The sequence below is a fragment of the Aythya ferina genome (genome assembly GCF_964211825.1).
Source record: "Aythya ferina genome assembly, chromosome: 4".
In the NCBI taxonomy this organism is placed as follows: Eukaryota; Metazoa; Chordata; class Aves; order Anseriformes; family Anatidae; genus Aythya; species Aythya ferina.
Window position 1 is genome coordinate 11,322,608 of NC_140300.1, and position 23,613 is coordinate 11,346,220.

General features: G+C 40.2%; 1 protein-coding gene across 4 annotated transcripts in view; it reads left to right on the forward strand.

The window, feature by feature from the left end:
- Positions 1 to 2,939: 2,939 nt before the first annotated feature.
- The window catches only part of AFAP1 (actin filament associated protein 1), a 117,723-nt gene continuing 97,049 nt past the window's right edge, over positions 2,940 to 23,613 (forward strand). For all 4 annotated transcript variants that reach the window (XM_084517063.1, XM_084517065.1, XM_084517064.1 and 1 more), the window contains exon 1: positions 2,940 to 3,064. The gene's annotated coding sequence lies outside the window, so the exon portion shown is untranslated. The remainder of the gene's footprint in view (positions 3,065 to 23,613) is intronic.

The following is a 23,613-nucleotide window of genomic DNA, read 5'->3' on the forward strand; positions in this document are numbered from 1 at the left end:
TTGTCATAACTTTCTTCCTTCAACACACTGGGGATTATCTGATAGTTAAAGACCAATCTTGTAAACAACTATACTGAGATCTTACTGCTAGGAGTACTCTTTTTTTTTTCTTTTTCTTTTTTTTTTTTTCTTTTTTTTTTTTTTCTTTTTCTTTCTTTCTTCTTTTTATTGCTATGATTCTTTTTATTGATTTTAGTTATTTATTTATTTTTGTGATAACCAGTACTAAGAATGGTAAGAAGTTTACAGGAAGATAAGGGTATCAAGGCTTCACCAAATATTGCCTAAAGCTTCCAAAGACTATTCCTATGTTAATGAAGTTACCCTTGATAGACTAGCAATTTATTGTGAATTATTGAGAACAAAGATGGTATTTGGAACATGACATGGATGTTTGTTATTACCAGTAACTTGTCATTTTCGTAACTTAAAACTAGAAGGCACTTTTCAAACATGGAGGACATATGTTTCAAATGGGAGGATTTGTACCAATTTACCTTGTAGAGCTTTGTGTTAGAAGATGATTAGTTTAAGAATTTTATTGGGTGCAAGGTATGACGTACAGTTACTGTGAACCACAGGTTTCCTATTAATGAAGTGACTTCAGCTTCCATGCAAGAAACTCCTTAGTAATCAATTGATTTATTCTGATCGTGTTGTGTTTGAGGTGAGTTATATGCTGTTCCTTTTAATTGTATAGAATAGATTTTGTGTTTAAATAGTATCATTAAAGACTCATGGGAAAGAAATTCACTGAATCTCTACAGCCTGTTTTGCAGCTGAGGTAGCTCACAAAATGCACATGGCCAAATTCAGAATTGGAGGGAAAAATGGCATTTAAAAATGATGGATTGTGGAAACCAGTAATTCAAATGAGAAAAAGTTCTTTTGAGCTCTTCAGCTTTAAAGGGAGTTTGTCTCCAAGAGGAATGGTTTGTGCTGGCTGGTGTTCATCTCCATGAGAAACGTCCCACCCTTTAGTCCCGATGGAGTTACCACCAGAAGGCATGAAGTCCTTACCAGTCTCTCCAACAGCCTAAGGACAAGCACCTTGTTATCTCATTCTCTCACCCAGCATAGGGCATAAAGTGCTTGTTGTCTTGTCTGTGTTGTTGCAGAGCTTTTAAGTCTCTGAATCCACTCTGGAAAGGCTGCAGAAATTACCACTGGAAATTTGATTTGTTTTGTTGCCAGAGCTGGGACACTAACTAGTAATTAATCTCATAACAGCTTCATAACATCTTCTAGACATTTATTTGGAAGAAATATTCTGCAGTACGGCTAGCCCCAGGCACCCTGCTTACAGACTGCAGAGAGGCCGCACAACTTAGGCAGAGGCTGAGCATTGAAATGTTACTTAATGTAATGTGTGCATTAAAATTCATCTGTCCAGAGGCAGCAAAGCCAGCACATCCTAGAAGTGCTTGCTGCAATTGTACGAGTCAGTGGTACTCTGCATGGATTACACTGCATGTGCCAGAGCAGCCAAGAGCTGTTCTGACTTTTCCAGCAAACTGTTTTGGACTGTTCTTGTTAGCTCTCACATTTTGCAGATCCTGATACTAATCAAGTAGCTCTGTGACAGCAATAGCTGAGAGCATTTGAACTGTGGAGAAGAGGAGCTACGGTTTAATTTTTCAAGGCCGACAGAACCCTTTAATATTGCCAGAAAAATCACTGCTTCTAAGTACTCCAGACCCCCTTCCTGCCAGCTCCCAACAGGCATAATGCAAAAAGGCAGGTAGGAGCAGGCTGCTGTTGCTGCTGGAAGAGCTCATCCTGGCAGCAGTTCCTTCCCTGCCCATATCCAAAGGCATGCAAGGAAGGGAGCAGCTGGAAGGGAGATTGAGGCTTGATAAATTGTCCTGACAAGGTGGGGCCATGAAGTAGGCACTCCTGTTTTAGGCCACAGAGAGCTCATCCATTTCCTAGCTGGTCAAGCACTGTAAATGCTGAATAAATAGAACTTTCCCTGGTCTAACCTGTTACTTTGGTTATCACCCAATTGAAATGACTGAGGATGATAAAAATGGACAGCAAACCGTATCAAGTTTGGTGAGATCAAACTGAGTTTTGTTCACCAAATGTAAAGACTTAATGAGCTGTATACTCACAGATGAGCTACATCCTGGTACATACATGTAAATGTGAACTTGCATATAGTATGCTGCAAAAATACTTGTTGCAAGAGAACATTTGTGTAGCCAACTGTTACAGCTGAAGAAGAGCTAAAAATATCCTAACACCCAGTGGACTAAAAATGAAGAAACTGATGCTCCTGCTTTAGCTACGTTTCTGTGGCTTCAGTTTACCAATTTCTTTATGGAAAGAGAAGAAAATAAAAATGTGAATTTATCAAAGCTGCAACATCTTTACCCACCATGGCACTGTGCACAGGTTCAGCCCGCAGCCTTGTCAAAAATCGAAATCTGCTTTAAGCTCTCTGAGGGAACTTTCAATACAAACTTTAATCAATACAACCAGCCTCACCTTGTGCTTTTGCCTCACCTCTCTCTTGTGCCAAAAGTAGATGGTTTTAAATCAGCGTTGGCGCTGAGTGATTTTACACCATTTTAAACAAAAGGGCTTAAATCTTGGCTTTAGACAGATGGCAACGTGCTCGGTGTGCCCCGCGGCCGACAGCCGGAGCAGAGCATCACCCGGCCGGCACCAGGACCAGGACCAGGGAAGGGAAAGGACCGAGCTGTGGCGCTTTCCCGGGAGCTGGGGGCAGCCTCCATCCCCCAGGGGGCGAGCAGCCTGGCAGCGGGGCTGCCTGGGGCTGCCCTGCCCGGGGCGTACTGCGCCCCGCTCCCCTTACAATGGGGGCAACCGCGCACCTGCCCCCCCTCCCTAAATCCCGTACCGGGGGCCTTTGTTCCGCTGGCTCCTCCCCGGCCCTGTCCCCTCCCTTGTCCCCCACTCTCCTCCTTCTCCTCCTCCTCCTCCTTCTCCCGCTCCCGCCCCGGCGCGGCGCTGGCTGCGCTCCGCGGGGCTGCGCCCGCCCCCGGTGCTGCGCGGAGCCCGCTTTGTGCCGGCAGCCGCGGCGAGGACGGCTCGCAAGGTAGGACGGCTCCTGCTGCCCCCGGGAAGCAGCCCCCTGCCCAGCTCCGTGGGCTGGGAGGGATGGAGGGAGGGGAAGGGCTGGGCACAGAAAGGGGCTTTTTTATTTTATTTTTTTTCTGCCGAGGCTCCGCTGCTCCGGGCTCATTGCTAGCAGGCAAAGCAGTGGGCTTGCTGGGAGCTTTTCCAGCCCAGGGGCGAGGAAAAAGACGTGAAGTCTCGGTCGTTTTCTTGGCCGGGCGGGAGAAAAGCACGGGAAAGGCTGCGAGCCCGAGCATCAAGCGGAGGCTGCGTCCCCTCGGCCCCAGCACCGCCGCGCCGTGCGGTGCTCGCTCGGGCTCTGAAGGGGCAAAAAACCCGGCTGAGATCCCCCGGAACCAAACCCTCCTCCTGCCGTCCCAGAAACTCGCACCCCTGTCCCAGGGAAAGGCACCAGCCTGGCTGCCGGGGGAGCCCGGCGCAGGCGGGCTGCTGCTTTGTACAGCTGCGAGTTGCATTATTTTCTGCCTTTTAGGGTGGGAAGAGGTGGTCTCTCTGCAGACTTTGCCACTCGAACCCATTTCATCGTAGTGGGGAGATTGCATCATGTTACAGTCCTGGATTCAGTAAGGGCAAAGGCGAAAAGAACCGTCCTTCCAGATCTATCCCATTGGCTTCACCATCTGACCCCCTCCTTTTTATTTCCTGTTTAACAGAAAGGTTAAAACTAAAAAGCAGCGTGTGATTGGTAGAAGGCTATTCAGTTCGCAGCGACGTATTTTGATTTCTTCCACTGAGAGTTTTTTGGAAACTCGATTTTCACTGTGTCAGTTCTGCCTGTGTATAGGGAGGGAGGCATGGAAGAAACTTGCCAAAGATTTAGCCAGTAGGAAAATAATGGGCGGCAAAAGAGAGAGCCAGATAAACAGCCAAAAGCAGACATTGCTTTATAAACTATGAGTTTTGGAGTCAACGGAATTGGTGCATTCAGGCAGGCAGCCCTCAGAAAGCAAGGCGTTCACCTGCCCACAAACACCATATGGATGAATGGATGCACTCTTCTGAAAGGCAAGACAAGACAAATGTCAGGAAAAGTGTTTAGCTAATCTCCCCTCTGGATCCTCTGTGAACAGTTTGACGCAACAAACACTTGCTGTGTTTGTGCCTGTTTTATATGTCGTACCTGTGCAATGACTGATCTTTTAAGCTGAGGTCTTCCTATTATTTTATCAGCTTTCTTGCTTTGAGAAAGATCTAATTCAGTATCATACAGCAATTCAAAGCTTCCTCGGCTGATAGGCTTTGCTGTTCTTTGTGCAGTTCTTTGTTTTGTTCCAGGGGAGGAAAAATGTCACAGCACAGACTGGGTTGGCTCTCAGAGGTATTTTCTTTCCATAAGTGGGGTGTCTCACCCTCGCAGGTGCTCTGTGGCTGTGGGCTCCAGGTGTTTCAGGGCCACATTTTTCTTGTATAAAAATGGAAGTATTATGAAGGGATTCTCCTCTGTTTCCCTGGGAAGGGCTGGGGCAGAGGGACAAGGGAACAGCCTGGCAGCCAGATGGATCCATCCATCAGCGCTCTCCTATATGGGCACTTTGTGCCCTTCAGTCATCCCTTATGCCTCCTGGTGGTTTCCACAGGAAGAGCTGCACAATTGCTTTCTCCTCTTGAACAATTCCTGTTTCCTTGTGGAAATGGGGTGGAACGGAACCGAATCCTGTATTAGAGCTGAAGGGAAAGCAATCCTGTCTTTCTAGGGCTATAGGGCACCAGATGAGGCTAAGAAGCATTTGAAATGAATTCTGAAAAAAAAAAAAAAAAAAGAAAAAAAAAAAGCATCTACGGATTTCTTTGTGTGCCTGAATACCCAGTGATTGTAGTGACAAGTCTGCATGCAGAACAATGAGCAGACATGCACTGCCTTTGGTGATACACGGAACTGTTTGGTGTTTCCCAGGTAATATGTCAGCAAAACTCAAAGTGGTGTGTGATGCTCCTGGTTCTCAGGTAGATCTATAGATAAGGGTATTTGGAAGGTCTTTGGGGTCAAAATCACAGTGTTTCTTGAAGCAGTGACAGCAAAAAGGGGTAAAATACAGACATTTAAATAGGTCAGCCATTCAGATGACTTTACAATTTTTCAACCTGTGTGAAGCATTTTTTTATTTTCATCTCCTGCAGCTTTCAAAATTGAAGAGAGATTTTCAGAGACATCAAAAACATTTGCAATTGACAGTGCAATCTCAGTGAAGCCAGGCTGTGTTTGATACACATGTGACTAATGGTGCTGCTCCTTTCAGTGGTGCAAAGGGAGCCTTCTGTAAGGTCACAACAGGAATTGTCTTGCCCAGCTGCTCACTGCAGACTTCCTTGAGACATTGCCTCAGGACAAAGAGCCAGCATTTCAGGGCTGCTTTATGCAATCTGGAGTCAGTCAATTTAATTTCCGTCCGTTTTCAAAAGTTTCATATCTGATACCTCAGTCAATGAGAGTACGGGTAAGCAAGGGCCCGCTTGGTTAACTGCATTGTTCAAAGCTGTGCTCTTTGTGTGGCGTGGATGCAGCGAGGATGTGCTTTGTGTTCATCTGCAGGAGATCTCTGCCTGGCTGAAGTGGCAGTGGTGGGATGCAAGGACTTAGCTTCCAAACTCCCAAACAGTTTAGTTAACTCTGTGATACTGTGGTTTTAGTCACAGTAAAGCCTACTGTGTCAAGTCCTTGAAAAATTCATGCATCCTGCAGTTGTGCAGTTCAACTTGTTTTACATGTGAATGGCACCTAGCTTGTGGTATGGCCCTGGATTTCCACTGATTCATCAGTTTGTTGGCAAATACCATGTCTCATTTGGCTCAGGAACTTTTGTCTGGGCAGGGCAGGTGAGAGTTTTACACAATCAGTTGATAATATTCCAGGTTAATATATCCCAATACAAAATTTTACAGCATAACTGTGAACCAGGACTGAAAAAAATGAGTCCTGAATGTGCTCCTAAGTCTTCCTTAATAGTTACGTATTCAAATTTTGGAGGAATTAGTTTTTCTGCTATTAGTTTTTCTATCCTAAGTTGGTCTTAGAGAAAAAGTAAGTTTTTAATATCATACCAGATGTCTTTCTGTAGAGTGTCTGCATAAAGCAATACAGAGAATTGTCCATCAACACTATGAGGCAGTAGGATAATATGTAGCTGTGATCACATGGCAGTGATGTACATGGCTGTCAGACAGCACCTACCCATGCACGTATACCTGAAGGTCTGGTATTTTTACTGCATATACAATGGTACAGATTTAGAAGAGCTCATTGCTCTTACTCTCTGATTAAAAGTTAACTCGGGACTCTCCAGGTCATGAAACGTGCTGAAGTTAGCAGTGCTAATGGATACCATTGCAGGACCATAATGAGGGTTAGTATAGAAAGGAGGGTATCTTATAGCAGATGACATTTTTTTTTTCACATATGGCAAGAAATGAAGTCCTACATGGCAGAAGAACAGAGTTGTCCGCCTTCCATTATCCCATGCTACCTTGACAGAAAGTTGCTCACAACATACATTGTGTAGTGAGATTTGGCTGTTCAAGCTGCTGAGCACCCTGAACACACAACACTGTCAAAGTGAGCTAATGGGCATCATTTCCCCTAAAGTAGCCCTGGGAGATCACCCTAGGCTGTGAAAAGGATGAGTCAATATCTGCTGTAAGTTTCACAGCTGTCCATCAAGAAATCTAGGAAAGAAATTCCTAAGAGGATGTTTTATAAATCTGCTTTTGTATAGGTGCGGTGGTATCTTAAAAGTCAATGCCATATGCATGTCAGTAAAATAAGCAGAACTGCATAGGACTGTTTTCTCTAAATATCTTTCCTAAACTGAAAAATAAATAAGCATTTTAAAAATCAGTATGTTATTCCTTTCATGGTAACATAGTGGTGGGTGGTTTTTTAGTATCTGGGGTTTTCTGCTGCCAGCATCTCTCTGCTACCATGTATTTTTGAGTGGTAATAACTATCTTACTGTAGGACAGATGTTGGTAATGTCCTTGTTGTGCCAAAATGTTTATGAGTACAAAATGCTGAATAATAATATGTCCATCCATTGATAATAAGTACCATAAAAGAGTGCACAAGAAATCTCAGATTTAATCCGTAATCTAGTTGATGTCTCAAAGACTTTTAACCCCCAAAGGTTTTAACCCTTAAGAAGTACAGCACTTTGTATATGTGAGGTAATTGCCATGAGTTGCACTGAATATATATTATTCATTAGGGGACTGCCATTATATCATGTTTGTGAATTCCCCAAAGTCTCTTATCACTTTCCTAACCACATCTAAACACTTAGGGAAAACAAGATTTTGGTGTCCTTCTACTCGACTGACTGATGTTCTGGCTCAATGAATTTAGCCTGTGCTGGTAGCCACTTCTAATGAGCATGCTGGCTTGGTTCATCTAAAATAAACAGACTCTGGGAAATTAGCTTAATTCATGTGAATTATCAGGGACAGCACTCTTTCTCAAAGAACATGTAGTATTATGTTATCTCAGATTTGCAGAGAAGCAAATAGTAAAAACTCTTTAATATGCTGCTTTCATGCAAACTATTATAATGAACTGTCTTCCAATCTATTAAAGCTCAATATTTGACCAGTTGTTGTGGGTGTTTTTTATTTTTTTCTTCATTCAAGTATGTTTAAGTATCTTTTTCAAACTTACGTGGTCTCTGAATGGTTGCATATGCTTGTGGAGTTGCTGCTGTCCAAACAGGGAACAGAAGATATGGAAAGGTAAGGAAGGAATTTCCACATTATTAGCAATTAGCAGACCCAGATTTTATTGTGTTCAGTGTTTCTTACCAGGAGCAGCTGCAAACAGAGAATTACAGCATGACCTTCACTGCATTTCCTAGTGCAGTCATCAATCAGATCTGGCACGAGCTTTATCGCGTCTGTCAGTGTGGCTCATGAGCCACATGCTGTCTAGTCTGGGGGGAAAACAAACAAACAATGGGAGCTACTGTAGGTTTCGTTTGAAATAAAACAAACACGAGTGAGCTTTTCCCATGTATGCCAGCTTTGTAGACAGACTTCATTTTTTACCATGTGCCATTGGTCTGATTAATAAAATACGATGTCTGGAAAGCAGTGAAAGAGACTCACACTAAGCCTCGGTGTCCTTAAGACACTACTCACAAACCAGGGCATCCTCAGCCTTTCGCAGTCATTGTTCTCATTTTGTGCTAATCCTGAGTGTTACTTTTACCAAGGAGTTAATGCAGTTAGATTATTTTAGGTAGTTTCTGCATACATAAGCGTTAGGGAAGGAAGAAGGGTTTTGAGCCTTGTTGATTCTTGGATGAAATAATGCAGCTCTGCCAAACGAAGCAGTTTGTTGGCTTTGGTGGGAACTTGTGTGCCTTCACAGGTTTTTCTGGGGCTTGCATTTGGAGGCAAGTTTATTATGATGGCTCAAGTCAGCTTGTGAGCTGCGACATCAAGCTTTCAAACTTGCAAAGCATTATTCACACCATATAAGTGCTTTGTTTGTTTGCTTTGTGTTTGTTTGTTTGTTTTTCCCTACCGGCCTTGGTCTGCATTTAGAGTTGTATTGCAGTTCAGAACAATTTGTGTTCTTAGATCGCTGCTACAATCCCATGCCTTTTTCAAGTCCCTTTGCTCTCCTTTTCGTGCGAGCTGCAGGAAGTGCAACCTTCTCGCCATCTTTCTGAGGGCTTGGCACAGCAGCAGGTTGTCACTTCGTGCTTTGCTTCCAGTTAGATGGCAGAGCAAGGAGCAATTGGACAGGCAGATGTGCTAGTGTGCAGTCATAACTTCCTTGGTGAGCCTATGCTCGTGTGTATATACAGATGAACATTGAGAGAAAGAGTGTGTATGTATATGTGATACGTATTACAACTGCAATTGTCACAGGTTTTTTGAGAGAAATGGCTCATTACTAATATATATTTACTGTTGTTTCAGTACCAACTATATTGAGGCTCTGAACTGGAAACTGGTGATGTTGCTGGCCAGAGTGGGGTATAATCTATAATTCATTTGGGGTTTTAACCAGTTGGTTCTTGGCAGAAGCAACATTTGTACCAGGTTTGGGCGAGGAATCTGGAAATGCCATAAACAACATACAATACCAGGTGCAAGGAAAGCACTCAGTAAATGCAGAGCAGCGTTAGGCAGCCAAGGGGAAGGGTCCTGAGGTGTTCTTGGGTGGTGTTGGATGGTGCTGCTAGCTGCTGAGTGCACGTGGTGCCACCCTCACTGCCAAGCCAGCATCACTCATGGGTCTTAGCCCAGCTCCTGTGCCCAGGCTCAGGACAGGGCCTTGGCAGAGGAGTTGTGGGAGATGAAAGCAATCAGCAGGGTGCACAGCAGCAGGAGGTTGAGGTAGAAAGGGGAAGCTGCTAGCCAAATCAGAGCCAAGCCCTGTGTCATCATTCGGGTGCTCTTGCTTTGTGTGCTCCAAGCTGGCCGCTTGGCCCTGGCACAGACTGAACAAAAAGGCATCCTTTATTAAAACAGGCAGGATGGGCCACAGTGGGGAGATGATAGAATAGCAGGAGCTGAAAACAAAATAGAGAATGTAAGAGGCAAAGTCATTAGGTAAGGAGAAGTAGGGCTGTTAAGTGTTACCGAGACTGGGATGGCTAAGAGCTGAGCTACAGAGGAGCCACTCTGATGCTGCCGCTGGGGCTTAGCATAGATCAGACTGAAAGAAATTTCCCTTGTATGGAATTTATGTATGGTATGGAATTTATTTTTATAAGTCAAGTCTGTGATAGGGAATAGAGTTAAATACTCACTGGACGTTGTAGCTGGCTGTAGGAGATACAGGCAGAGGAAAAAAAAATACATTTAAATGTAAAAACAAACCAAACAAAAAAAAAGGGGGGGGGGGACAACACAACTTTTAAATATTTAGAGTTATCCAGTTTTCAGCTTTATCAAAATGTATTATCAAAGAATACCCTCTGGAATGAAAAGGCTGAGGAGCCTCTGTGAATATACAGAGCTCTTCTCACCCCATCCCTCCATCTGTACCATGTGTTTTCAATTAATTAGGCCCATGAAAAACTGCAAGTCCTCTTGGACAGGAGATGATAGGTGCATGGTGGGTCCTTCAGGAAGAACCAGGAGAGCTGGAAGGAGGTAGAGGCTAGGTCAGGCCACAGCATTTTGTTTTGAGCTTAACAGGAATGAAATCCACCCTGAAGTGTCTTGGGGAAGATTCTGGATGAGGGCCAGTGTGAATAATGCTGAGTGCAGTTGGGTGGGACCCCACCTGGTTACAAAAACAACCATATTTCCAAGGTTAGTTAGTTCTGCTGGGAAGGGGAAAAAAAAAAAAAAAAAGAATATTTAATAAGTACAGTTTTATCTGTAAGGAAAAACCCAGTTGGAGACCTTAAAAAAACACATACATACACATAAAAAAGCAAAAAACCTAAGTCTGGCACTTCAGAAATTAATGAAAGCAAGCCCCTAAATATACAAACAACTGAAATCACACAGCAAAATCCTCAGATAAGCAAAACAAGTGTCCTCCAGGGAAAAGAAGTGCTGTTCCCTCTCTGGGAAAGTTTGTCTGTTCCTGTGGCTTGTGAACTTTTCATCTTTTCTGGGACTTTCTGCTGTCCTTGGTTCACTTTTTGCAGTTCCTTTGTCTCCTGCACTTCTTTCCCAAGAGCTCTGAGAAGTGTTGCTGCAAACACTCAGCTCTAAGTCAGTGAATCATCGCATCTGATGTCGGTGAGATCAGTGCGTTGGGTTGTATGCGTGTTTATGTTGCTTTGCTGAACGGGAGCTCAAGCAAACACCAGTCAGCCGGGCTGGTGGGTACCTGGCCACCTGGCACCGACTTTTCTGTCCCCCAAATTAGCTGTCCTACCAATCTCTGCTCCTGCAGCTGTGAGCCAGCCTGAGATAACTTCCAACAGTGCCGATCTGGATTAGACCTTGTCCAGCAAGCCAGAAAGACACAACAGGTAATTTTAACCTGACTCAGGGTCCAATTAGTCTCCTGGTAACTGCTGTTCCCGTCTGTCTGTCTGCCATGACTGAGCCTCATATCCACTCAATGCAGCCATTTCCTTCACATCCCTTTGGATGTTCTCCCTTATTATTGTTTACAAAGCACTTAGTCTAGATTTTGCATATGTGGAAAGACTAGCTGAGAGCTGTTACCCCGTTGACCTCATCGTCTCCAGATCTCTCATTTTTCTTTCCTTTTGCTTATAGTCCAACTATGTGACTTTTGAAAGCAATTTGAGTGTAAAGAGCAGCTACCCTGAAGGCTTCCCTCTAAACAGTAGCTCTCTGTACAGCCTAAAGGCAATTATGTGTATGCGCACGGGGCCCATGTGCTGCCTCCTCAAAGAACAGCTAAAATCCTGATTATATTGCAAGGAAAGCAAAAGCTGTCTTGAAGGGTATGATTTGGGGGGTTTTAAGGGATTGTAGTGATTTTGGGGGATCTTCAGCCCTCCTCTTCTTCTGTGTCACAGTAATATCATTTTAAGTATTACAGGACTAGCTCTGCTGTAATTGCATTTTCTGTTTTTTGGTCAGCACAAGCATAGATGTGCTCCAAGGACTAGGGCTCCAAGATCTAACTGCAAACTCAGATTGCCCTCAAGTTTATTGTACTTTATGAGAGCAAAGGGTAAAATCAGTCTTTGAGACTTGGGGTCATTTGGGATAGGTTTCCTGACATACCAGCCCTTGCAAAAAAACAGCTGTTCCAAGGTTGTCATTCTGCCAGCCTTAAAGAAAAACAGTCAAACAAAGAAAAAATACCCTGCCAAATAGGGATTAGACCTTAGCATGGCTTGAGTGTGCTTTAAGTAGTCTCAGTCTTTGCATTCACACTCATTAAGTTCCTCTCCCCTTCAGGGAGCTGACTTGGAAGCAGTATTTATGAACGAGTCTGGCCCTCTCCCTGCTCATCACTGGAGGGAAGGACTGCTTCCTACTGAGGTCTAAGTGCTTTTCTCTGTGAGTCACGATCTGGTCAACCCAGAGGAAGACCTAATTGTAAAAACCTGAAAGTACAGATATGTGAAACGAAGGTGCACACCTTGCCTTGGTGTGATTGCGGAGCTGTTCTCGACCAGAGATAACAGAGCAGGAACGGGAACTCACCTGAGATATAGCCTGAGCTATACAAAGAAGTCTGTGTCCTTCTAGTAAGTTGTCATTAGGGACCTACAGAGCACCTACTTAGAGCAGCTCTTTACATGTTAATAACTCATCAAAAATTAATGACTTCATGAGATGGAATGGGGATTAGGAACAGGAAATGGCAGATATTCAGGGTGCAGTGGGAAGGAGAGAAGTAGGTTGGTTTCCTTGAAGGCTTGAAACAAATGCCTAGCAAAGTTGTGAGGATTTTGGCATGCTATTTATCATCAGCCTCTCATCAGCCCCACTACTGACTCAACACTCACGAGATTTCAGTACAAAACCCTAATCAAACTACATTTTAATGAAGTGTATAGGAGGGTAAGAAGCATGTAAGAGTCCTATAGCATCTCTTCCTGCTATAGTCACCTCTCTTTTACAAGTTTTTATCTTAACTCCTGAAATTCAAATGAGTTTAGGAACACTTCTAAAAGCTGGGATAAACAAGCATTTATTTACTTTACTTGGGAAACAATTTATTTAATAAAGGTGGATGTTATATCTACAACACCATTTGTCGCACTACTTTTGAACTGCAGTTAATTAGAGTCCAGCTCACCTTGCCCTTCTGTCAAGCAATGTGTGGAGAAAAACATCTCACCTGCTGTCTTACAGCCCTGTTCTCCTTACATGAGCAGTATCACATAATTCAATATTACTTGCTATTAAAATCATAGACTAGCAAGCCAGTCAAGAAGAGCCATGTGAGTTATCTCACTGAAATGAGACATGCTGGGCCTCTCCACACATACATGTGTGTTTTTTCTTTGATTGTATTCACAGTGCCTGTCTCCATAGCAGTCTGCCAAAATAATCCTTCCCCTGTTCAGTTCAGCTCTACCCATTGCAATGAAGCCACTAAAATTATGCATACAGTTCTTGAAGGCTCTTGTCAGCTCCAAGAAGGGTGGGACAAAGTGTGGCTCTGTGTGTATCTTAGCACTTCACAGTGTGTACTCAATAATAACTTTGGTGTTTCAGAAAGGTATAAAATAATTGTAGGCAACTGTGCCTGTGTGATAACAGATTCTGTTAGAGTATAACTACATGAAAGCAGACAAACGGCATTACAAGAAGTTTTTTCCTTGGATTGGAAAAATAGCTATTACTGGCATAATTTTTCAAAATTGTAATTATTGGATACTTTCTGAAAATGTGAAATTTCTTTTGTTGTTGTTTCTTTATTAAATTGAGAATTTCCTCCCAGTGAGATTTTTGTTAAATTTGAAAATCATGAGGAAATAGATACTCCACATTCACCAGTGGAAGTTGTCCAAAAGCAGAAGGGGAAAATGCCATTTCAAACTGTTAAGAACAAAATGATAAAAGCCACCTGAAAAAATAAATGTTCAGTGGTTACAAATTTCTCATTTGAAGTGCATTTTCTTTTGGAATTTTAAGCAATTATTTATACTGTAGAACATCTACATTTTATGCTGTAGTAAACCTACAACATTTAATAATTTACTCAGTCTTTAATTCAGAGTTGTAATCAGAGTGATGATTCGTTCTTGTGCTTAAAAAATAGTAATATAGTAATTTTTTAAATTACTATATTAATATTTGTTATAAATTTATAAATTTATAAATTTAATTTTAATATAATTTTATATATTTTTTTTTATAAAATAGTTTTTTTTTTTTTTTTAAATAGTATCCGTATCTACAATAAGTCACTCTCCCTGGTCCCCTTCCCTACCTGTAGGAAGTGAATTTTTGTCATTGACTAATAATCAGAGGATCAGTGACTTAGGACCCAATAATAGGACTGCTGGAAAATCACTGAATGCCAGCAGAGTGTGAATTTTCATTGTCTGCTGCCTTTGAATTTTCATTGAATTTTCAAAGAATTTTCATTGTCTTGCTTTACATTCAGCTTGTCTGATGGCTTGCTACTAGTATTAAAGATTACTAGAAGCTGTACTTTTGAGGATACCATTATTTTCCTTTCTTTATCTGATCACACCATGGAATTATGTCACTAAATTAAAATTCTGGTGGTGGTAGGCTGTGTGTCCTCAATGATTAAAAGTGTCATCAGCATAAAATCGTGTGTGCTTTAATTTAAGGATCAGAAAGTTGCATCCCATCTGTTCCAAGTGTGAGAGCTAAGAAATGGCATTATTAAGCTAGTTAAACAACTGTAAAATGTATATGAACATTTGCAAAGGGATTGAGTTATGCAATTTTGTGTTGCCAGAGCCTCTTCATCTTCCTTTTTTTTTTTTTTTTTTTTTCCCTGCCTTCTTCATATGTGCACCAATTTTCAGACTCTTTCAAGGGAAGAGTTGTGTATTTTTCCTGTATACTGTATAAGATAAGTAATCAGTAATGTGTCACCTTTCTTTTGCTGTGTTGTTATTGTAGGATTTTTGCAAAGGTACTTGTTAGGTCAGATTACTATCAGTTTTTCAGGTTGAAAATTGAAACTTCTGAAGGGAAAATTTAAAATGGTGTATTGACTGTGACTCATAGCTACTTGTCCAAGCATATTTTCAAATGATAATCTATCAGCATCTACTCACATAGGATACTCTACAATGTAGGTTGAGCTTGATCTAACTGTGTTGTCCAAAGATGATAAAACTCCTGCTGGATTTGGAAAATGTTAAAAAGATTCATCTCCACAGTGAAACCAATGCTTGTAAATATCCTACCCCAGAATAATCATCATTATTATGTATATTTACCTTGTTCTCAAACAAAAGTCTGCCCTATATGCCTGTTTGCCTTATCCTCTGTATAACTGTCTGATAATTGTCTGTCATATATATACGTATGTGTATATATATATATATATATATATATATATACACATACGTATATATATACATATGTATGTTTTCTTTTGCCTTGCCTTACTCTGTATTTGAAGGAGACCTGCATCTGTTGTGAAATTTCATGTGATAAGAGATTATGGAATCAGGATCCTGACAAATTGCTTTAGAATATAAAGGATGAGAAAGTTCCCTATTGTAAGAAACGTGACCAAGGTGCTCCAGCACGGTAATTTTCAGTCCCTCCATGCAGAGACTTGTCAGTGGGAATTTGTTTGGGTCTGATTTTATTTATTTATTTATTTTTAATCAAAAGGCCATAGGCAGAAATTATTTAGGAGATTTAATTTCAGATTATTTTCAACCACTGTCCTTCAGGGACAGCATGTGACTTGACATGTGCCAGGTCTGCAACCAAAGACAACGTGAAGCAGAGGGCAAGCAACTTGGATATTGATCAAAGAATGATTTCAAACAGTAACAGAGAGGGAGACTTGTGAAATAAATGCATTGATGTTTATCATCGGATGTAGAAGAGTAGTAATGGGATATAGAACTGTGTTATTCACTGGACTGTGGGATCTGAAGAGGATGACTGATTGATGGAGCTGAATTTGCACTGAAAAGCAAAGCAACTGAGTGCAGTGTAAGTCCCTGCTTATCTGTGGCACTTGAGGTAGTATATGTGACATCTGTTCAAATGATTTAACTTACTGTTGTGGTGGCTGTTGCATAGGTTGTTCTTGATGCTCAGGAGACAGCAGTGCTTTATTTCCCTCCTTCTCCCTTCCCTTGGAACAGTAGGATGAAACCTCTGCTGTGATCCTGAACATGACAAAAAAGGGCTCTCAATGTTACCAAGTAGTATGTACTTCAGAAAACTTAAGTCTAGATATTTGTCTCATTTCTATTCCCTGTAAAACTGGTTGAGCACAGGTAAAAGATGTCATAAAGATGGTAAGTAATATTAGCACTATTAAATATGCATGTGAAAATAACGTGGCTGTATTTAAACAGCTGTCTTACAATCTTTAAAGTGCTGTCTCATTACAGTAGAGCTATTTTTCACTTTCTCTTTAGTAAATATGGAATCAGATTTTCAAATTAAATGCCTGTGAAAACCTATAGGCACTTACAGTGGGATCCATCCTGCCAGACCTGAGACATACACAGGAGAGCAGGTCTGTAGCTGAACTTGCTCCCTGTAGACTCCCTTTATGATCATTGGATGGAGATTTGCTTCTTGAGGATGTAATTAATCTGTTCTGTTCTATATGTCTATATTAGGAAGCCTAAACTTCTCCATTGACTGTACAGTGAGCCTAGGGCAACTAGCTCAAATACAGATGACTGCATTGTAAGTGTTGGCATTTAGTCAGAGGAATGTCACCTCTGAAATTCAAATGACCTGTCTCCCTACTTTCAACCATGTAAAATGAGTAATTCTTCTAAAGTTAAATAATTTATTTAGGAGTTTTAAAACAAGATGACAACTCTGGATTTGCATAGATAGTTTTTGTTTGTTTGTTTGGTTGGTTGGTTTGTACTCTCAATTTAGGCTTCTGTGGCACTTAGAAAAAAGTTTGTCACAATGTATTTGGCTGCTTAAAGGCTTTGAACAATCACAGGACTAAATAAAAACATCCTTGAAAAGAGTTTTGAAATGCAGGAATGATAACAGAGACAGATTTCTGGAAAATGAGCTTTATGGTATAAAATTCTTAGCTGTGTATTTCTGAGAATTGCTGTTTAATTTTTGTTCTCTGTTTTACGAGAAATTTGCCACAATGCTCTCATAGAAGATTGTATACCAAATGTTGGTTCATTCAGTTGTGAGATTTTTATTTATACTGCTGTGCTCCATGTCTCACTAAATAAAATGTCTTGTGTTTTGGTGACCAAGGTTCTCAGGATTAAATAGATCAAAAATAATGAGTTTTATTACTACTGCTAAGACTTAAAATAAAACAAACAAACAAAAAAAAGTGTGCTGTCATATTACAGGAAAAAAAATATTCTGAAGCCAGAAAAAGTGAGAAAGAAGCTAATTGTATTGTGCCTTGGTAGCAATCACTTGAAAGTACATGGGAAACTATAGCTAGAATTTGGGAAAATTTTGTTGCTTGTGTATTTAGAAAAAGTGCACATCATAGGCAATGATTTCAAGAAAACATATTGCTTTAGGGAACAACATGTTAATCAATTTAAACATGAACCCTACATCTGAGTAATGTCAGGGATTCAGGATTTTGCAAGGAAGTCCAAGGAGAACCAGTAGTTGAATTTATTGTCAGAGCCTGTGTTGTATTAGCATACTTCAGATCTGGATATAGAAATACAGGCATAAATACAGTGAATGGCTTTCTTTAACAGAAATTCACATATGAAGTATTATATTGCAAGCTGATCTCCATAAAGGCTGAATTAATCAAACTTTTATTTGTTTGGTTTTCAATTGTATGTCTAATATATTACATATTATGTATTTCATATTTTGAAAATATTTATGTATAATATATTTTTCTCAGGAAATTTAGTAGAGCAATAATTTTCATAGAATTTAGCAAGGAGATTTCTGTGGAAGTGTCTGTCTGGAAGTGCTGTTTCTGTACCCCACCTGTAAACATGCAGTACTACTCAAATGACTCCAACAGGAGATGAACACCTATGAAGATAGGGTTTTGCGTCCAAGAACCAGTCCAACAACATCCTTTACACGTGTGAGTGTTTTCATTTAAGCCAATGGGAAAATTCAGAGGCTGTTTATGTGCCAGAAGGTCAAATAAAACAGAAAGATGCAGAGGGCCTTGTGAAGCTCCTTCGTACTGGGGTGAACTTCACCCTTAAGTCAGACAGTGTACACAATCCTATGTTCACTGTTTCTTTTCCTGTTGACATTTGTTTACTTGTATCAGTCCTTGTCTGCCTTTCTGTTGTTGCTGAAGTGTTAAAAATAGTTCAAAGACTTAAAAATAGTTTAAATTATCTTTGTAAAGAATGTAGTCTTCATCATTATTTCAGGCTGAATAATTGCTACCTAGCTACATCTTGCTTATGTTACCTTCTGTGGGTGATATCCCGTTATTGTTCAAAACATGACAATTGCTGTACTGTTTTAACTAAATCATTTTTGTTCAAGGAAAAAGATAAGTTAAATATTGTTAGGAGCTGGAGAGGTAAAGCATTTGTTAGAAAGTGCTATTCATAAACACATCACATTCACTCAAGTGTAGACCACCACATGGTTGCTGTTTAGTTTAGGCGAGCATGCATTTATACATTCTTTACAAAGGCTTATGATACACTGAGCAGCTGGAGTTCATGTTAACGTTATGTATTAACCACAAAGACAAGATAGAGCTAAGTGAGGGCATCAAGTCTTAGTAGATGTTTGTAGTCTTTCTCCAAAACTGTATCCAGATCCTTAGCAAAACACCACAAGTTGCTACTAGCTTTGGTAGAAAGAGATCTATTGAAGATATTCATACCACCCTCCTTGCCCTGTTATCCAGAGAACTGCTGATATCTGTTAAAGATCAAGATGCAGCAGACTTAAAGGACTGAGCAGGGATTAAGAGTTTAAGTGCAAGGAACAATCTTCTGGAGATGCCTAGCTTTTACTACTGGCCTTGATTTGGAAGAAAGTGGTTTGTAACTACAACCATACAGTGTATAGCTGTTTATACCTTTTTAGCTCGTTAAGATGTTAATAAATACTAACTTGGATAGGATTTCTTGGCTGAAAACTAGTCATATAGTCATCTCCCAGAGAAGGTAATGAAGTTTGACCTCATAAATCTGGTAAAGGGTACTGCAAAAAGTACACTGCAAAGTGTGCTCCAAAAAGTGTAAATCTGAAATAAAATCCTATATTATTCAATAAACCTAAATCAAGACAGCACCAACAGCACAGGCTTTCAGTTTCCAAAAGGCAGAAGCATCTAAATTATTTTTCTTCAAGCAGCCTCATTTGTTGACCGCAGAAATGTTTGTGGAGAATTGGTGCCAGCTTCTTATCAGATGACTAGCTGGTGCCCATCACTTCTTCTCCTATGTTGCTATGCCACTATCAATATCTTACAGACTGTGTGCATATATAAATATGTAAGTATATATAAATGTATGCAAACTTAATACATAGTGACAGCACCCCTTTTGTGAGGAGAGAGGAGGGAAGCATCATCATGGGTTGTTTCCTTGGATATCATTGTTGATTTGGTCAAGCATATCCAGCCTACTGACAGCTGGTCCTCTTTGCTATGTAAAATGTAACACTCCTTTTCATTCACTCATTTCTTGCACTGTGGAGGTCTGCAGCAGGGATTGGTGACTGTTGTATGTGTTGTTGCTACAGTCTTGTGCCTTTACTGAAGAACCACTGTACCCCAGGAGCTCCTCATGGGTCAATGGAGGATGGCTGAGAAGGCATGCTGTTGAATGACACTCAAATCTATGTCTGCCCTCACAATGTTCTGCTTCATCCTTGGCATTGAGATTCTTCTTCACTTAGGCAAACCTGCCTCTTTTTCATGAGTCCATGGTGGAGATGCGGGATTTTCCTGTAGAAACAAGAGCACTAAGGAAATACAGATAGTATTTCCAGTTTATTAATTTTTGTACCTTACGTCAGAGGAAAGACACAGTTACTTGTGTTACGAACAGCTGGTCTTATATATAAATTAATGTATGTGTAGTCTCTTGCATGTAGTCTGTGTGCATGTATGCTGTGTAACAGACATCCATACATAAGCTACTAGAAATACAATATCCTAACCTGTTGCAGTGGAATTATGATGAGCAAATTCTTCCTATCATTTCAGATGTTTCCATTTTCTCATCTATTGGAAACACCAAAGCTTTACTCCTGGTACACTCAAGGGTTTCTTTTTGTTTGCTTATCTTTTATTTTTTTAATTTTATTTTTTCCCTCATGTACTGCATTCATTTTCCATGGTACGCTTGTAGATTTCAAAACCTTGCCAGGAGGTACTTTAAGAATTGCTGACTTCTCCTTGTTGTTACATGTCAGCACAAATCAAAGTGTATGTCAGTTTTGTTTTTTTTTTTTTTTTCCAATAAATAGCTTTATTAAATTCCTCTTATGGTGTAGAAATGTGTGTTTATTCCATATTGATATTACTGTTTCTGTAAGGGTTGAATAATATTGTTGAATCATACTTCTAGGAAAAGAATAATGTAGAAGGAACTGTACTGTATTCAATTTCATCTGGGGAATAACATTCTGAGAGTTAAAATACATCAAAACTTACACAAGTCTCCTTGAAATGAAAGATTTGAATAACTGTGTACATTGCCCTATAATAACATTTGCTTATTCAGTTTCAGTCTCTTCTGTTTAATTATCAGTGAGAACCACAAAATAAAAGAGGTAAAATGGAAATGGTGGGTGTGGTAACCCAATGCTTCATTATTTTATACATATTTTTTATATATATATGTGTGTGTGTGTATAAATCTCTACTGATGTTGTATTTGTTGACTGTAATACGAATTTCAGAAGGGAAAACAAACAATCTCCCTAATGTAAAACAAGAAATACTACTAGACTGTTTGATTCTCATAGAGATGTTCAGAATGAACTTTACTATTCTTTGCATGGTTGCTTTGTAGTCCTTAAAAGCACAGAGCTGCATTGTTATCACAGCAGCTAATGCTTTCCACAGAGATGCAGGATAACACTCGTGTTTGGAATGCACTGCCTCAGGGAGGAGAAAGTTAAATGTGAGCCTACTTGCAGCTATTGCTTTCATTTGAAAATAATTACAACTTTTAGGCTATTGGTGACATTGCTTCCAGTATTTTCAGCAGTTTATAGTGCCTAAGTGTATGTCACATATAAGGATACACACAAATATTTGGCATATGTCTTTAATAAGTAACATCTTTTACCTTCAGGTGTTTTGTTACAGTATGGTCTATCCAGCCCAAAATTTCTGTGTCCAAGTCACTTCAAGAAGCTGAGTATACTTGCTTCAGTAGTCCTTTACTGCATAATAAAACCATTCTTATTCTTGCTTCCACATAGCTACTGAGTCCGACATGTAAACAAATAAAACCCCACAGGAATAAGAACTGTGCATGAGAAGTGATTCTCTGAGGACCTTGGGGTGAAATGCAGCCTTCCTGCCATGCCCCAGAGTGCAAGATGGAGATGTTTTCTCCCTCTACTCACATCCTGATAGTTGTGTGTCCATCCACAGCAACATGAAGAAAGTCACGTATATACAAATATTAGCGTATGTATACACATGCGTTTAGGACTAGACCATCTGCAGAAGTCCCTTCCAACATTAACCATTGTGTGATATCTATGCTAGAGATGGTGGTTTCACAGCAGCTTTAAATCTAAATATAGGCTGCCATTAAAAGAGTCGATCAACTCTTGCCCCCTGTTCTTTGCTGCTTGCTTTTGACCTGTGTGGGTACTAGTGATCCTGTGGACATGTGGTAAGCTGGGTCTGTGCCCTGGAAATGAGGGATAAGAGAGGAGATCAGCCCCTCTCAGCAGCAGCCCAGACATAGGGTAACTTAAAGTTTTTGTAAAACCACAGCTTGCTGGGAAGGCAGGGGGAAGAAAAAAGAAAAAAAAAGGCAGAAATAACCATCTCATCTGAAATACAAACATATTTGCACACTTGTACGTGCTTCTTTGATTCATACAGACTGAGTTGAAAGTCATCTCAATATCTAAGAAAGTGACTCTCAGTATCTCAGAAGGTGACTCTATTTTCACAGTGGGGAAGACAAACAAACAAATAAAAACAAAACAAAAAAACACTGATAACTGGTTTTATGCAGAAAATCTGGTCTGAACTAAGGATTGCAAGTTCTCTTACTAGGAAATAGTTAAGCTGAAAGTACCCATAAGAATCTTGGAAGGGGAGAAGAGAAGAGAACATCAATGGGAGGGTTGTTTTATTATTTATGTACAATTATACATCATTTTCTCACAGAGTTATGTTGTTTATCTGATGTCAATCTAAAGACAAGCGGATTAATACCTTTTATATTTAAACTGTTAGCAATGTCTAAATTAACCTTTTTCTGACTTTTCTGGCTGTGTTATTTGGATAATATGTTACAACTAATGTCTAAATAACTGTTATCCCATTTACAAGTATCAGATTGATTTCTTAAGAACTTGATTTCTTCCTACTTACACAGCACTCTGCATAAAAAAAAAAAAATCTAAATAATTAATGAGAAACACTTATTTTCTGTGAAAATGATATCATGTCATAAAGCTAGAAGCAAAGAAGAGGGTCTTAGGCGAAGATCAGTTACTTGAAGTTCTGCACAGACTTCCTTACTAGTGAACCTTTCAAATCGTACTTGATGAAGAGCTATAGTGTACCTTTCAAGGCCAACTGAATTTAGTACTACTTGTGTGTGGCTTAACTACCTGAAATGCTGTGGCATTTAAATTCTGACCAAAAGTGGGGACCTTTTACATTAATATGACTTTTTCAGCTGCAAAGGCTCATCAGCTGAAATAAGACCTGGTAGAGCTTCCAAGTATGGGGAAGAGGGACAACAGTATTCCTGGCAACTGTACCAAGGTATGTTCAAGCCCTGAGAGATCCATGTCATTCTTTTGAGCTGAGCTGATTTTGAATGGCATGTATAGGATTACATCCTGTAAATATTTTGCACTTCACCCTCTTGCTTGAACTTTTGGAACAATTCTGGACAGACTGAAAGGAGCCTATAACCTATTATCTCTATGTTATAATAAGGCTTTGTCCTGTGTCCACTTATTTGCAACCTATTAATCTGTTAGAATAGCACATCAGTATTTCCTCATCATAGCCTTTTTTCTTTTTTTTTTTTTTTTTTATGATGAACAGATAAGGTCAGTTGCGTTATGTATGTATTACTACTGTTAATACTTTAGACAGATGCAGGCTGCTCCTCTGATTAAAATGATTAAAACAATACCAGGAGGTGATAGATTATATATTATTATTTCCCCGAGTGCTGACCTTATTACTCTTCAAACATTCCATAAGCAGAAAAATAGCAAGGATCCTCAATACAAGTCCAGGATGAAGGCTGTTCTTGGACTCCTAAGTACCTGTATTATCTATTGTACCATGCAGTCCCACCTCTTTTCATCATTATGCTTCTCATAAAACTGACTAACACTGTGAAGGAGTCTTCTCCAAATTCTGGGCATGTGGGAAGGGGTCTCTCAACCCAGAGTAAAGCCAGGTTAGGAAATTTGGTTCCCAGTTGTCAGCTGGGGACTTTACAGCTCTTTTGTTATCTTGTCTCATGCCCAGATGACAAGAAGGTTTATTGGTCCAGGGAATCAGGATGAGTTTTCCCCACTCATGTTTCCTCTTTGGTATGGTGAATTTGGTGATGAAACCCTGAAGACATTTTCGGTGATGCTTATACAGGGGCTGGAGGCCAGTATCATTATAAAATGTCTACACTGTGCCTCCTTTCTCTTTTTTTTTTTAAGTAACAAAAGTAAAAATCAATTTTACCTTTCATTTTGTTGCATTACCTACAGTAAAAATAAAACAGCTGTATGCTCTGTGAGATCTGTAGTTGTGACGGCCAGATGTCAGCCAAGTCTGAT